Source organism: Lissotriton helveticus, chromosome 4_1 (assembly GCF_964261635.1).
Source record: "Lissotriton helveticus chromosome 4_1, aLisHel1.1, whole genome shotgun sequence".
Classification (NCBI taxonomy): Eukaryota; Metazoa; Chordata; class Amphibia; order Caudata; family Salamandridae; genus Lissotriton; species Lissotriton helveticus.
The window spans coordinates 1,476,920,611-1,476,935,801 of NC_136063.1; the positions used below are offsets into that span (position 1 = coordinate 1,476,920,611).

Genomic DNA, 15,191 nt, shown 5'->3' on the forward strand with positions numbered 1-15,191 from the left:
ATTTGGAAACAGCAGGCAGATGTCAGCTCATACTGGAAATAAAGGCTTGCCACCTTTCGCCTGTGTCAGAGTGCAACTCAATTTGTTGGGCAAACGGAGCATGAATATTAGGCGGCTGCCCAAGTCGCCGAGTTGCACCACCCCTACTAACGGTGGGGACCACGCGACCAGGAAGTTGCCGAATCGCATTGTGGGACACCGGCTAGGGATGAGAGCTGGCACTGTTGGATGGGGGCCCATCTGAGGGCGCGAACTGTTTTCTCCAGAAATAGTGCGTGAAATGCCAGGACTCTGTATACCACAATGCCTTGCTGGTTAAGGAACCCGCCCATCTGGGGGCGTGTAAAGTCGCATTGGATTAGGAGGAACAGAGTCCTAAAGCACACATCAATCCCGTAAAAGCCTCTGATGAAGGAAGTCGTATCTTCCAGAAACGCGTCAGGCATTACGTTCGGGAGAGACTGGATTTGGAAACAGCAGGCAGATGTCAGCTCATACTGGAAATAAAGGCTTGCCACCTTTCGCCTGTGTCAGAGTGCAACTCAATTTGTTGGGCAAACGGAGCATGAATATTAGGCGGCTGCCCAAGTCGCCGAGTTGCACCACCCCTACTAACGGTGGGGACCACGCGACCAGGAAGTTGCCGAATCGCATTGTGGGACACCGGCTAGGGATGAGAGCTGGCACTGTTGGATGGGGGCCCATCTGAGGGCGCGAACTGTTTTCTCCAGAAATAGTGCGTGAAATGCCAGGACTCTGTATACCACAATGCCTTGCTGGTTAAGGAACCCGCCCATCTGGGGGCGTGTAAAGTCGCATTGGATTAGGAGGAACAGAGTCCTAAAGCACACATCAATCCCGTAAAAGCCTCTGATGAAGGAAGTCGTATCTTCCAGAAACGCGTCAGGCATTACGTTCGGGAGAGACTGGATTTGGAAACAGCAGGCAGATGTCAGCTCATACTGGAAATAAAGGCTTGCCACCTTTCGCCTGTGTCAGAGTGCAACTCAATTTGTTGGGCAAACGGAGCATGAATATTAGGCGGCTGCCCAAGTCGCCGAGTTGCACCACCCCTACTAACGGTGGGGACCACGCGACCAGGAAGTTGCCGAATCGCATTGTGGGACACCGGCTAGGGATGAGAGCTGGCACTGTTGGATGGGGGCCCATCTGAGGGCGCGAACTGTTTTCTCCAGAAATAGTGCGTGAAATGCCAGGACTCTGTATACCACAATGCCTTGCTGGTTAAGGAACCCGCCCATCTGGGGGCGTGTAAAGTCGCATTGGATTAGGAGGAACAGAGTCCTAAAGCACACATCAATCCCGTAAAATCCTCTGATGAAGGAAGTCGTATCTTCCAGAAACGCGTCAGGCATTACGTTCGGGAGAGACTGGATTTGGAAACAGCAGGCAGATGTCAGCTCATACTGGAAATAAAGGCTTGCCACCTTTCGCCTGTGTCAGAGTGCAACTCAATTTGTTGGGCAAACGGAGCATGAATATTAGGCGGCTGCCCAAGTCGCCGAGTTGCACCACCCCTACTAACGGTGGGGACCACGCGACCAGGAAGTTGCCGAATCGCATTGTGGGACACCGGCTAGGGATGAGAGCTGGCACTGTTGGATGGGGGCCCATCTGAGGGCGCGAACTGTTTTCTCCAGAAATAGTGCGTGAAATGCCAGGACTCTGTATACCACAATGCCTTGCTGGTTAAGGAACCCGCCCATCTGGGGGCGTGTAAAGTCGCATTGGATTAGGAGGAACAGAGTCCTAAAGCACACATCAATCCCGTAAAAGCCTCTGATGAAGGAAGTCGTATCTTCCAGAAACGCGTCAGGCATTACGTTCGGGAGAGACTGGATTTGGAAACAGCAGGCAGATGTCAGCTCATACTGGAAATAAAGGCTTGCCACCTTTCGCCTGTGTCAGAGTGCAACTCAATTTGTTGGGCAAACGGAGCATGAATATATGTATATCACTCAAGAAAAAATAGCTCTAATAATAGAGGCTTACCTTATTGAACTAGATGACACAGGACTGCCTGTCCCACTGCTGCTTTGCTATAAGTTGCCATGTCCAGGCAATAGTGCCGCGTGAAGCTATGAGCATTCTTCCAGGTAGCGGCACAGCAAATCTTGTCTAGTGAAACACCAGCGAAAAGAGCAGCAGAAGAGGATACTGCTCTTGTGGAATGCACCTTGGTCTTGGTTGTAAGTGGTTTCCCCTCCTTAATATGACACAATTGGATAGTAGCAGTGATCCATCTGCAACAGTTATTTTTGTAACAGCAGACCCTAGTTTTACAGGTTCATAAGATACTAGAAGTTGTCCTTTGCAAGTAATACTTAAGGCATCTTTTTACATCTAAAGAGTGAAGAGATTTTTTCTACTGGTGATGAAGGATGCGGAAGAAAAGTGCACAGAATTACAGGCTCATTAAGGTGAAACTGAGATAGTACCTTTGGTATAAATTTAGGATGTGTTCGTAGCATCACATAGTCCTCTGTGAAGCGTAAGTAAGGCTCTTTAATGGTGATAGCTTGAATTTCACTTACTCTTCTGGCAGATGTAAACGCAAGAAGCAAAGCCCCTTTTCATGTGAGAAACTTGAGCTCTATTTTGTGGATTGGCTCAAAAGGTAGTTTCATTAACTTTGAGAGGACCACATTAAGTTACCATTCTGGTGGAGGAGGCCTAATAGGGGGAAAAGTCCTGAAAAGGCCCTTCATGAACTGTTTGATGATGCGAGAAGAGCAGAGAGAAGAGGCATCAGACGTCCGCCTATATCGGGTGAGGGCCGTGAGGTGGACCCTTACTGAAGCATATGCCAGACCAGATCTTGCCAGAGACAAGAGATCAGGCAAGATTAGTTCTAGGGAAGAGTGAAGAGGGTGAGTGTCATTGCGAAGGCACCAAGAACAAAAATGTTTCCATTTCAGTCTATATGTTTTAGAAGTAGACTCAGCTCTTGCCCTGGACAATATATCTCTATGATCCTGAGGGATAACTAAATCCTTATACTCTTTGAACTCAGGTTCCAGGCCTACAATTGAAGAGAAGCTGGGTGCGGATGCAGGATCTGTTATTTGTTGATTGTTAGCAGGGTGGCTGACTATGGAAGGTGATAAGGTTTGATTGCGATAGCAGGAGTAGCTCTGTGAACCAGTGCTGAAGTGGCCAACGTGGAGCAATGAGGATGAGTTGGCATGGTTCCTGTTTCATTTTCATCAGTACCCTGGAGATTAGCAGATATGGGGGAAAAGCATACACAAAGATTCCTGGCCATCTCATCGAAAACGAATTCCCCCTTGACCCTATCTGAGGTTCCCTGCTGGCAAAGAACTGGCATTTCTGGTTCCCTTGAGACGCAAATAGATCCAAGTTGGGTGTTGCCCATTTCTGGAAGATGTGGTTGAGAACTAGTTGTTGAGTTCCCACTCGTGATTTGATTGACTTAACCTGCTCAAGGTGTCTGCTAAGTTTTTCTTTATTCCTGGGAGATGCTCCGCTTTGATAGTTATTTAGTGCTGTATTGTCCATTCCCATATCCTTTGAGCTTCCCAGGATAGGATCAGAGATTTTGTTCCTCCCTGCTTGTTTAGATAATGCATGCAGGTGGTGTTGTCCATGCGTATGAGGACTGAGGATGCTCTTATGCTTGGGAGGAATGACTGGAGGGCAAGAAAAATTGCCCGTAGTTCTAAAAAATGGATATGCATTTTGGAGAGAGAGAGACTCCATTTGCCGCTTATTTGGAGGTCTTAAAGATGCGCTCCCTAGCCTTCCAAAGATGCATCTGTTGTCAGAACAAACTCTGGAAGAAGAGAAAGGAATGATAGTTCCAGAGAGAGATTGCTGGGAGATTGCCACCAAAGTAGTGCATCCTTCATGATCGAGTTATCCAAATTATGTCGTCAAATGATCCTGTTATTTGAAGCTATTGGGCGTCCAACTGCTCTTGAAATGGTCTCATCCTTAGATGAGCGTGAGGTACCATGAGAATGGCGGAAGACATCATCCCAAGAAAGGAGTTAAGGAGACGGACAGAAGCGTACTTTCTTTTGTAGAGATCGTGAGATAGGGTGGCGTTCAGTCGCTCTGTTGATTAGAATGCCTTGTTTTGGAGTGTCCAATGTTGCTCCTAGAAACGTTAACCGATGAGAAGGAGCTAGAATGGATTTCGAAGATTGACTGCCAGCCCCAGAGAGTGGAAGAGTTGTAGGCAGAAAGAGATGTCCTCTGAAGCCTGACGAAGAGAAGGGGATTTCACCAGCCAATTGTCGAGGTGTAGGAAGATCTGTAGGCCTTTCAGCTGCAGGAATGGTGCCACAGGAGCAAGGCACTTGATGAAAACCTGTGGAGCTGAGCGAAAGCCAAAGGGAGGGCCCTTGAATTGATAATGCACGCCTGCCACAGAGAAACATAGACATTTTTGATGTTTGAGGTGGATAGGGATATGGAAGTAAGCGTTTTCCAAATCTAGGCTTGCTAAAAAATCTAAATGTTCAGAACCAGCAATATCTCCTGGAGAGTAACCAGGCAAAAGGATTTCTTCAGCAGGTATTTGTTGAGCTTCCTGAAGTCTAAAATGGGTCGCCATTCCTCCAATTTCTTCTTTTTTACCAGGAAAAAGTGAGAGTAGAAACCTTTTCCTCTCTGAGAGCATGGAACAGATTCTGTTGCTCCTTTTTGAAGCATTAGTAAAGCTTCCTTCTTTAACAATTGAAGATAGGGTGGTGTTGATTTCTGAGGCGGGTGATGAGGTGGCATTGTGCTAAACTCTAGCGTATGGCCATACTTTATTATATCCAGGACCCATTTGTCTGATGTTATTTTTTGCCATTAATGTAGGTAATGAGAGAGAGGGGTTTTCTTCAGTGAAAAAGAAAAGGGAAGAGTGGCAGGCGGCGAAGCGTCGTCACTGTTTCCGGCCTGAATCTCTGGGATGAGTCTGTTACTTTTACCTAGGTTGTCTGGATTAGGCAGCCTGTGGTGGCGCATTGTATTGTTGCTGCTATTGGTAGGAAGGCCAGTAAGAGGTGTACGTTTGAGGCTGATATATTTGGTAACCTCCTCGAAAAGAATAATTTCCTCTGCCACATGCTCCACGAAAGGGGGTCTTTCTATATTGGAGCGTTCCCAGAGCCTTAGCTGTGTCTGTGTCTGTTTTGATGGTCTGCCAAGCGTCATCAATATGCATGCCAAAGAGTGTTTCAACATCAAATGGCATATCCACGATTTAGCTTTGCACCTCAGGGCGGAACATAGTTGCTTTCAGCCAACCCTGGCGTCTCAGGACAGCAGCTCCAGCAAGCTGACAAAAAGCGAAGGTAGCAATATCAATTCGAAGCATCAATCATTTCGGATGCAGCTCTTTCCTCCTCAAGCAGGATTTTCCTTGCTATCATCCTCTTAACCTCTGGAAGGAGATCTAAGAAATGAGCAATCTCCGACCACATCTGTCGATCGTACCTGGCTAAAATCGCAAGGCACTGGCAGCACGAACAGTTGCACCTGATGTGGTTGTAAATCTTTTTCCAATGTTTTCTAAGCGCCTCCCTTGTCTGTCAGGTGGAGCAGTAATGGGCGCTTGAGGGTTTCTCGATCTCCATTGAGTAGCCTGCGAGATATCGGAGTCAGGCTTAGGATGTCCTACTAGACAAGCTGGAGCATCCTCTGGAGCTTTACACTTTTTGTCGATCCTGGGTAAGACAGGGATAACTGTGGCCGGCGTCCTCATTACCTTTAAGCCTTCTTCCCATATGTGGTCTACAATGGGTATAGACCTAACAGATTTCTGAGATAGGTCTTTGAAATCATAGAGAAAACAGTCTGATTGCTTTACCATTACAACTGGTGGAAACACAACGCTGCTCTTTCTATTAAGGCACGAAAGCCACTGCTATCCTCTGGTGGAGACTACCATTTGCGGAGAGGGAGACGCCTGTGTTGATATGACGTAGTCATCCCATTCATCTCCTGTTTGTCCCTCCTTTTGAGGTTAATTGTCCTCAATTTCTCCTTCATCTGAAGTATCCTGATGATGTTGCAGTGTTAGACCTGGCACCGTTGGCGTGGGTCTCCCTTCCATTTTTTCTGTTGCCTCGTGTTTTTATTATTATTATTATTATTTATTTCATTTATAAGGCGCACAGCTACCCAACAAAGGGGTTCCCGGCGCAACAGATCCCGATATGATAAGCTATGGCATGCTAGATATTGAATAGCCAGGTTTTTATGGCCTTCCTGAATTTTACGTAGTTCAGCTCTGTTCTCAATGTCGGTGGCATTGAGTTCCAGAGAGATGGTCCAAGAACTGAGAAGGACTTACCACCCATGCGCGCCAGTTTGAATTTTGGAATTACAAAATGATTGGCCGTGGAGGACCGCAGAGTCCTGGTGGGGCGATAGGGGCGCACCAGGTTCTGCAGGTATTTAGGGGCAGTGTTAGTGGAAATTCTATGCATAAAACATAAAGTTTTGAATTTGACTCTGTTCTCAACCTTTAACCAATGAAGTTTCCTGATATATTTGGTGGTAGGTGTAGAGAATGGAATTTTACATAACAGTCGTGCTGCTGCATTCTGTACAGTCTGTAGTCTGCGGACAGTGGCCTTGTTTGCCCCCAGGTACAAGACATTACCGTAGTCGAGCCTTGATGTCACTAAAGCATTGACTACGTTTTTTTTAGAATTTTCCGGTAGCATCCAGCATATCTTTTTTAGCCACTTTAAGATGGCAAAACAAGTGGCAGCGGTTTTTATCGCTTGTTGGTGAAGGTTGAGCGAGTCATCAATAATGACTCCCAGATTGCGGGCATTTGTGACCGGTATGGGGGGAGTACCCATTTCAGAGGGCCAGTGCTGGGGGCCCCATAACTCTTTGTGTTTTCCCAGCAGGATTAACTCAGTTTTTCCGCCGTTTAATTTAAAAAAAAAATTTATTCATCCAATTTGAGATGTTTCTGAGTCCAAATTGCAGAGCGGAGGGAGTGCTTGCATCTGCTGATGAAAGAGAAAAGAGCAACTGAGAATCATCAGCGTATGAGAACATCAAAAGTCCTGTTTCCTCCACTAATTTATCTAAGGGGCTCATGTAAATATTAAAGAGTAACGGGCTCAGAATTGAGCCCTGAGGTACTCCATGTATGAATGACTTGATGTCTGAACTGGCGGTTTGTGAAAAGATTTGAAATGTTCGATCTTTTAGTAGTGATTTAATCCAATCGAGAGCCCTACCTCGAATGCCTATAGAATGGAGTGTCTGGGCAAGGATAGCATGTGAAACGGTATCAAATGCCGCGCTGAGGTCGAGCAGCACAAGTGCTATCGTTTCACCCTGGTCCACCATGCGGCGAATGTTTTCAGTAACGCCCAGCAGGGTGGTCTCAGTGGAGAACCCTGAACGGAAACCAGATTGATGAGAGGGAAGTAAGTCATGAGTAGAAATAAAATCAGTAAGGCATCGATGCACATGCTTTTCCAGTATTTTAGCAAAGGTGGGCAGCAAGGAGATGGGACGAAAATTAGATGGCAAATTGGGGTCAGCTCCAGCTTTCTTCAGGAGTGGATGGATCATGGCATGTTTCCATTCACTAGGTACGGTTGCCTCCAGTAGCGATGAGTTCAAAAGATCTGTAATTATTGAAAAGACATTGCTACTGAGTAACTTTAGGATTGTGCATGGCAGTGGATCTTTCGGTGAGCCTGATTTAATAGTTTTAAGCAGACTCTGGACCGTGTCAGGATTTAACAAGGGCCATTCTTCCAGTGTAACAGCCGCCGCCTCCACTGAGGTGAGACCCTCTAAAGTGCTGGTATCCCCAATGGGAGTAGGGGGTATCCCACTGGATGTAGCCGGTGTCACTGGGGGAGTTTTAGTGGGATCTTGATTTATATCTGAGTGAATTAAGTCAACTTTGTTAATGAAATAAGCGGCCAAAAGATCACATTGCGTTTTGTTAAGGTCTGGTGGGGATTGTGATGTATTTGAACCAGCCAACTCCCTTACCAAATTAAAAAGTGTTTTTGATTGCTCTAGTGCATTTGTGATTTTAGTGCTGACATATTCAAATCTTGCTATACTGCACATTTTTTGGTATTTTGTGAGTTGGATTTTATATTTGTACTTATCTTCGGGGGAATAATATCTTCTCCATAGCCTTTCCAGATTTTTACATCTAGTTTTTTCATTTTTTAGTGCGTCATTAAACCAGGGGGCTGGGCATCGGTGAGGGTTTTGTTTTAATTTGGTTATAGGCAAAGTGTGATCGATGGCTGCTAAGAGCCAGCTCTGAACTGCGGTCGAAAGCTGCTGAACTGTGGGCTTAGTCCTTGGGTCGTGATTTTCTAGGAAAGCATTAAGACTCTCCATGTCTACTTGCTTCCATTTTCTAATGCACTTATTTGGTGCTTGGATGTAATCTTTATTAATTGTTTCATCCTGAAGTGTGAATTTGACCATGTAGTGGTCTGACCAGGGCAAGGGCAGGGCAGGGTACATATTGATATTATTAAGATTAGAGAGTATGGGGTATAGCAGATGGCCTGCACGATGTGTTGATCCTGAATTTTTCAATATCAAATTAAGAGAAGCTAGGTCCCCAATCAGACTTTTAGCCAGGGAACAGTTATCATCCTCTAAGTGTAAATTAATATCCCCCAGGATGGTGAAGTTGGCAGTTTTCATCGCCAGTGGGCCAATGAGATCTAAGAGATTGGTCAACCATTTGGACGCCGACCCTGGGGGTCGATAGACCAAAACTCCTGAGAGGGTGAAATTTGGGGCCAGTGAGAGTTTGAAAGTTGCAGCCTCGCATCCGTCCCAGCTAAGGGGTTTGAAATCGCAACTGTAAGTTCTTTTAAATATAATAGCTATTCCACCCCCAGGTTTCTTATCGCGATCTTGTCTAACTATCGCATATGTATCTGGGAGTGCCATGGCTATATCCGGTCCTGAGCTTTCCTTGAGCCAGGTCTCGGTCAGAAATAAGGCATCTGGTGTTTCATCCATTAAGATGTTAAATATTTCCGTTCTGTGCATTGGTAGGGAGCGGCTATTTAGGCTGAGGAATGAAAAAGGTTGAAATATAGATGACATAGGTAGTTTGGGGGGATTTGCCTTAGAGGCTTTTGTTCCTACAGGATCAATATGCAAAAAGCAGTTTTGGCATGTATCTTTCTCCCATCCCATCTTAAGCAGTCTACATGCAGAAGGTCTCACTGGTTGTAAGGTCTTCATGAAGGCAGACGTATACTTGCTACATGTGGGGATTCCAGCCTGAGTTAAGGGAAGTACCTGAGTTGTAGTGGTACCAGACACATGTGGAGCGGCCATGGCCCAGAGGCACGTCCGAGACGCGGACGAGTGCAGACGGGCTGACTCAGGCGTGACTCCGGCGCTGATGAGGCGCGTCAGCAAACGCGACCGCTAGCGCGGTAGGCGGACGTATCCTTAAGTAGAGGACGCTAGAGCACTCTCACTGCTCTAGCCCCTCACTCAATATGGCCGCCGCTCTAAACCTTAACCCCCGGTCAACAGCCCTAGAATCGGCTGGTACCTTGAAGGTAAAGCGAAATTGGGCACAATTAGGCTACAAGTATGCTGTGTGCAAATATTGTGAGAGATTTCAATTTTTAAAAATGACAATTTCAATTTATAATAAACGCCAAGTAAAATAGCTAGTTGCACGCTTAGTGGCTTCAAGGTGCTGCTAGCGTGATCAGGGTCTGGCAGTTGTAGGCGATGGTATTAAATGATTTGGGCACTGTGCCACTGCTGTTCAGTGCCACAGTGCAAGTGCTACCTATTGTAAATTGATGTGTTAATCAGTGGTTCCATGTTTGGCTATTTGATTTACTTGTCAGACCCTAGTCTAGTGCACTGAGTGTGCCCAGGGCATGTAAATCCAAATGCTGCTGGTGGGCCTGCAGCATTGGTTGTGCCACCCACAGAAGCAGCCTCGTAAAATGTGTCTACGGTCTGCCATTGCAGAGCCTGAGGGCAGTCTGGTACTGTCACACTGACTGGGCAAGTGCACCCACTTGCTAGTCCCTAAACCTTCCATTTTCTTCATATCAGTCACCCCTATGGTAGGCCCAAGGGCAGGGTGCATTGTAAGTATAAGGTAGGACAAGCCCTGGTGTGTGTGTGGCATGTCCTAATAGTGAATTACAGCCATTTTCGTTTTTCACTATTGCAAGGCTACCTGTTCTCCATAGGCCAGATTGGGCTGTTAGAGTTATTAAACTTTATAATCCTAATTGTCTCAGAGAACATGGTAGAAATTCTTGTTTAGTATGCCTGAACTCAGAATGATAAAATACATCTTTTAGTGAAGTTGATTTTAGCATTCTGTGTTTGCAAATACCACTTTTAGAAAGTAGGTATTTGCTTGTCTAACCATTCAAACGCCTCTGCTAGGTTGTGTATGCCTTTTTCTGGTTTTGTGAGTGACAGGGCTGGGGGATTCCAAGAGATAGGCTGGGTCACCCAGTGGTGAATAGGGAGATCTGCATCTAGATGAGAGGGAGGAGTTGCACCTGAACCTTGATTAGGGCTGTGCCTGCCTTCCACAATGCTGGATCCATCTCTTGGGGAGTGGCTGATGTCTCTGCCCTGCACACTGAACGAAGAGAAGGAGTCCTGTAAACAAAGTGCTCCAGGACTGTACTTGCCTTCCACAATGCTGGCTCCACCTCCTGTGGGGCATCTGATGTGCCTGCCCTGCACTGTGAAAGGAAAGGAGAAGTCTGGTAAACAGAGTGCTTCAGAACTGGTTTTGACTGGGCAAAGGCCCCTCTCCCCTCAGAGAACAAAGGATTTTGGGGTATAAATATTGAGACCCTGATCCCATGAAATTAGATCACTTTTGGACTACAAGAAGAAACCTTTACTGAGGAGAGGAACCTGAAGAAACTGAGGAGAGACTATTCCCAAGCTGAAGTGCTGCTTGGGGGATTGGCCTGCAGTGGTTGCCTTACTTCCAAAGGAAGGGGAAAGGAACTTTGTGTACTTTGCTTTCAACTTGTGAAGGATCTCCAAGGGCTTGGAAGAGAGCTTGCCTCTTGCTGAAGTCTCAGGGACAACAGACTTCAACCTCCAGCTCCCCAGAGTTCTGTAGAAGTGCCTGCTGCTGTTTTTGGCATTCTGAGGAACTGCGTGTCGCAAGGAGCTGGAAGAGCGACTCAACGAGAAGAAGCGTGTCACCGTCGCTGTGCCTGTCGTCGCAACTCCGAAGGAGGGTGTCACCGCTGGAACTGTCGCACTGCACCGCATCAGAGAGAAGCGTGCCGCAACAAAGAGGAAGCGTGTTGCCGTCGCTGCTGCTGCCGTCGCAACTCCGAAGGAGGGTGTCGCCACTGTAGTTGTCGCACTGCACCGCATCAGGAGAAGAATCTTGCAACAAGGTCAGAGCGTGTCGCTGTGCCTGCTGTCGCATCTCCGAAGGAGGGTGTCGCCGCTGGAACTGTCGCACTGCACCGCATCGACCAAGAGCACCTTGCATCCCCGAGAAGCGCGCTACCATCGGAGCTTCTGCCGTCGCATCGTAGATGACGCAGCTGTAGTTGTTGCATCAAGCGGAAGCTTCATGCATCGTGGGAGAAGAGTGTTGCCGCTGGAGCTGTTACCATCGCATTGCCAGGGTGTCACCGCTGCAGTCCACGCATCGAACCGAGAAATTCTTGCATCCCCGAGAAGAGTGCCACATCTGGAAGATCTTCGCGTCTTTATTTCTTTGTATCTGAACTTTGCCGCATTTCCCATCGCTGCGACATTGCTTGTCGTGGAAGCGCAACGCAACCTAAGGTACATTTACGCTGAGTGTCGCATCTAAGAACTGAACTGAACTAAGCTTAAAACTACTATCTTAAAGTAATAGTATTGTGTATTTTTGTCGTTTATGGTATTGTGGTAACTCTATGTAAAGTCTACTTATTTTTTATTTAAAACCTGTGTGGTGTCCATTTGTAGTGTTGTCACTGGGTTACTGTATGTGGTCACAAATGTTTAACACACAACGCCTCTGAGATAAAGTCTTGCTGCTCGTGCCAAGCTACCAAGGGGGTGAGCAGGGGTTATTTTGGAAGTGTAATCCCCTTATACAGACTAGAGGCGAGGGTCCCTATTTGTCACAAGTACCTACCTGTGCCAACTAGAGACCCCCAAATCTAACATGCAGCATACCAGTATCTCCTGCAGGGGAGGACGCAGATAGAGGTACAGAGGTACGTGGTGGAAAAGCAGCAGGTGGTGGTGACTGCGGAGGTGAAGGAACAGTTGCTGAAGGAAAGCGTGTGCGATAGTCCGTAATAAATCCTGTACGGTCTTGTACCAAAGCATCAGGAAGGTGGTCCACAGGTTCTCTAACTGGTTCCATATGCTGATTTTTTGCATTAGGAGGGTGATATTCTTGTTGGTAGCATCCCTCATATTCGTCGTCATCTTCCTCCTGATATTTGACATGTAATTGAGAAGGACTATCAGCAGGTCCAAACATCCCATGGTCATCAGATTTTTCTGAAAAGGTTGAAGGAGGTAAAGGTGACACTATTGTTGGAGTTTACAAAAATTGCCTCGTCGACTGTGTCATCGACGAGAACATCGTCGACGGATACACAGGCGTAAGCTGTAAGATACATGGACGCTTATGACCAAGCGTGGGATATGGCGTCATCAGCTTCGTCGACGGTAGTGACATGACAGGAACAGGTGAAGCCGCTGTCAGCATCATAGATGATATTGTCATCAACGCGGTCATAGAGAGGTTGTCAACGGAACCACTTTCGTCGACGAGGACGCTGACAAAGAAGTTGTAGTCGCCCTCGTCAGAGTTGCTGTCAACTATGAGGTCGTCAGCGATGTAGCAATTGCCGTCACTGGAAGTGTCGTCGATGGGACCGTCGTTGAGTCCGTCATCGACCATGTAAATTTTTTCGACAACGAGGTAGGAGAAACTTGCTTAGAAGATGGTTTTAGCATCGACGGTGATCCAGAAGTTAACGCCGTTCATGATAAAAGCTTTTTTGAGACAGCGAATTTCATTGAGTTGATAGAAGAGTATTTTTCCTTCTTATTTCTTTTTTGCTCAGTAGGAAATGGAAGCTTTCCTTTTTGTGAGGTGCCTTCCTCTTCCTGACGAGAACTTTTTGAAGTCTTCTTGGAAACTTCCGGAGACTCAAGAGATCTCTCTCTCATTTTGAGTGTTTCCTTAGAAGTCTGTGAGGTAGAGCTCTCCCCATCCTCAGAGACAACGTCAGATTTTGATTTAAGTTTCTGTAACCAAATCAATAATCTACCCTCTCTATCCTTGAGGGTTTTTGTAGAGAAGGTTCTACAGATTTTACAGTCTTTTACCTTATATTGAGGGTAAAGGCAGTAGATACAGCTCTTATATGGATCCTCAGCACGCAGCCTCTTCTTACCAAATGATCCACACGACCTGAAGAGACCTTTCTATGAAGATTACGGCATATATGGAAATAAAACTGCTAGAAAACTGGATAACAATAGAAAACTGAGCAGAGCTCAGGGAGACTCCCTTTCACACAACGCGCAGTAGAAAATCTGAGAAACCTAGCCTCTCTTGGGATTGTTCTAGAGGGTGCCGTTGCCTGATTGGCTGTTGATTAAGTTTGGTTCTTTTTTTACAAAAGGAAAGTGGATTGGCTATTGCAGTGACTCTTCATTGCATGGTAGCCTATAGTAGTTCTATCAACTGCTTTTATATGTATACTGTGGGACTCCCACTGTGATGATAGGGATGATTCAAGCATGTGAATCTATGAAAGATCCAATACTGGAGAACTTTAAAAATCCAACCGCGACTTGCACATAGACTTGTATGTAGCGCGTGGTCATGTCCCCACACTGCACACTCTCTCCGTGGGGTCCCTATCTACTTACCTTGGGTGGTTCTGTAGGTCACTTCAAACGCAGGGGCGTATTGACGCCCCAATCCGGACGCACAGCATTGAATTGCGCATTAACCAGAATGTTTTATTTAAGGTATGGGACTATGTTTGGGGTTGGAAGAGGTGGTTTATTCACGTTCAGAGGAACAGAATAGAGGGTGTTTACGTTGAGACAGTCTAATTAAATGCAAACGAGTGAAGAAGGTGTAACCAGCATTTATTCAGGCACAATCGATTTCAGTGGGCAAAAACGTTATAGGCGGGAAGAACGTAAATGAAGTGTATGCATTAATCTTTATCGTTTAATCTCTGGATAATACTTAATTGCTAACTAATCGTGAATATACAGTCTAACAGATATGTTTTAAACATTTGTAGATAAACCCCTGATGAAGAGCCGTGATGGGCTCGAAATGCATTGGGTGAAAGAGATTATTTCAGGAGAAATACTTATGCTGCATTCCGTGCTTTAGGATAAAGCCACGTGCATTCCTACAGCGTTTAAAGGAAACAAATGCATTTACAAGTGTCTTACATGTGACAGACCAATGAGAATGAAATTGTCCAGATAATGGATTAATTTGGAATACAAACTGATGAAATGGATTTACTGTGGCATTATTTTAATGCGCAATTCAATGCTGTGCGTCCGGATTGGGGCGTCAATACGCCCCAGCGTTTGAAGTGATGTTACTAGCACATGATTCGGCAGTTCACGATACCGGGCCAGCACGCATAAAAGGTGGAAACTAAAATTATAAGGACTAAACTAGAGAAAGAAGGAGTGCACTGTGTCATTTATTCTTGATGATGGTTCTGTGGGTCCCCAACAATTCTATACCCTCTTGACACTGTCTTGACTCAAGTTGTGGTTTTTATACTACTTTCTTAGTAGGCCACTGTGTATTTCGTGCTATTTACTGTGTTTCTTTGCTAAAGTATTGTGTTTATCTCCATGTTGGAGATACCTGAACATTTTAGAGAGTATTATGTAATAATACATACTTTTATAAATACTTGGTGCGGTTCTTTTAACTTAATCTATACTATAAGATGGCATTCTGATAAAACAAGCTGCTTTACACTCATTGTGGACTAAGCCTGAAGGCTGCTCATCACAGCTACCAGTTAGAGGGCTTTCTAAGGTTGTATAAGACCTCTTAAATCCTCACAAGGGTTGTCTAGATTGATGCAAGGTGTCCACTTACATAAGTGTATATCATATACCAGGCCAGCCTCTCACACACACTAAAAGGTTTAAATCTGCTATTAGGAATT

At 45.8% G+C, this 15,191-nt stretch overlaps 1 protein-coding gene across 1 annotated transcript in view; it reads right to left on the reverse strand.

Moving 5' to 3' along the window:
- The window catches only part of CAGE1 (cancer antigen 1), a 1,568,844-nt gene that overhangs the window by 328,573 nt on the left and 1,225,080 nt on the right, over positions 1-15,191 (reverse strand). The gene's annotated exons all lie outside the window — the stretch shown is intronic.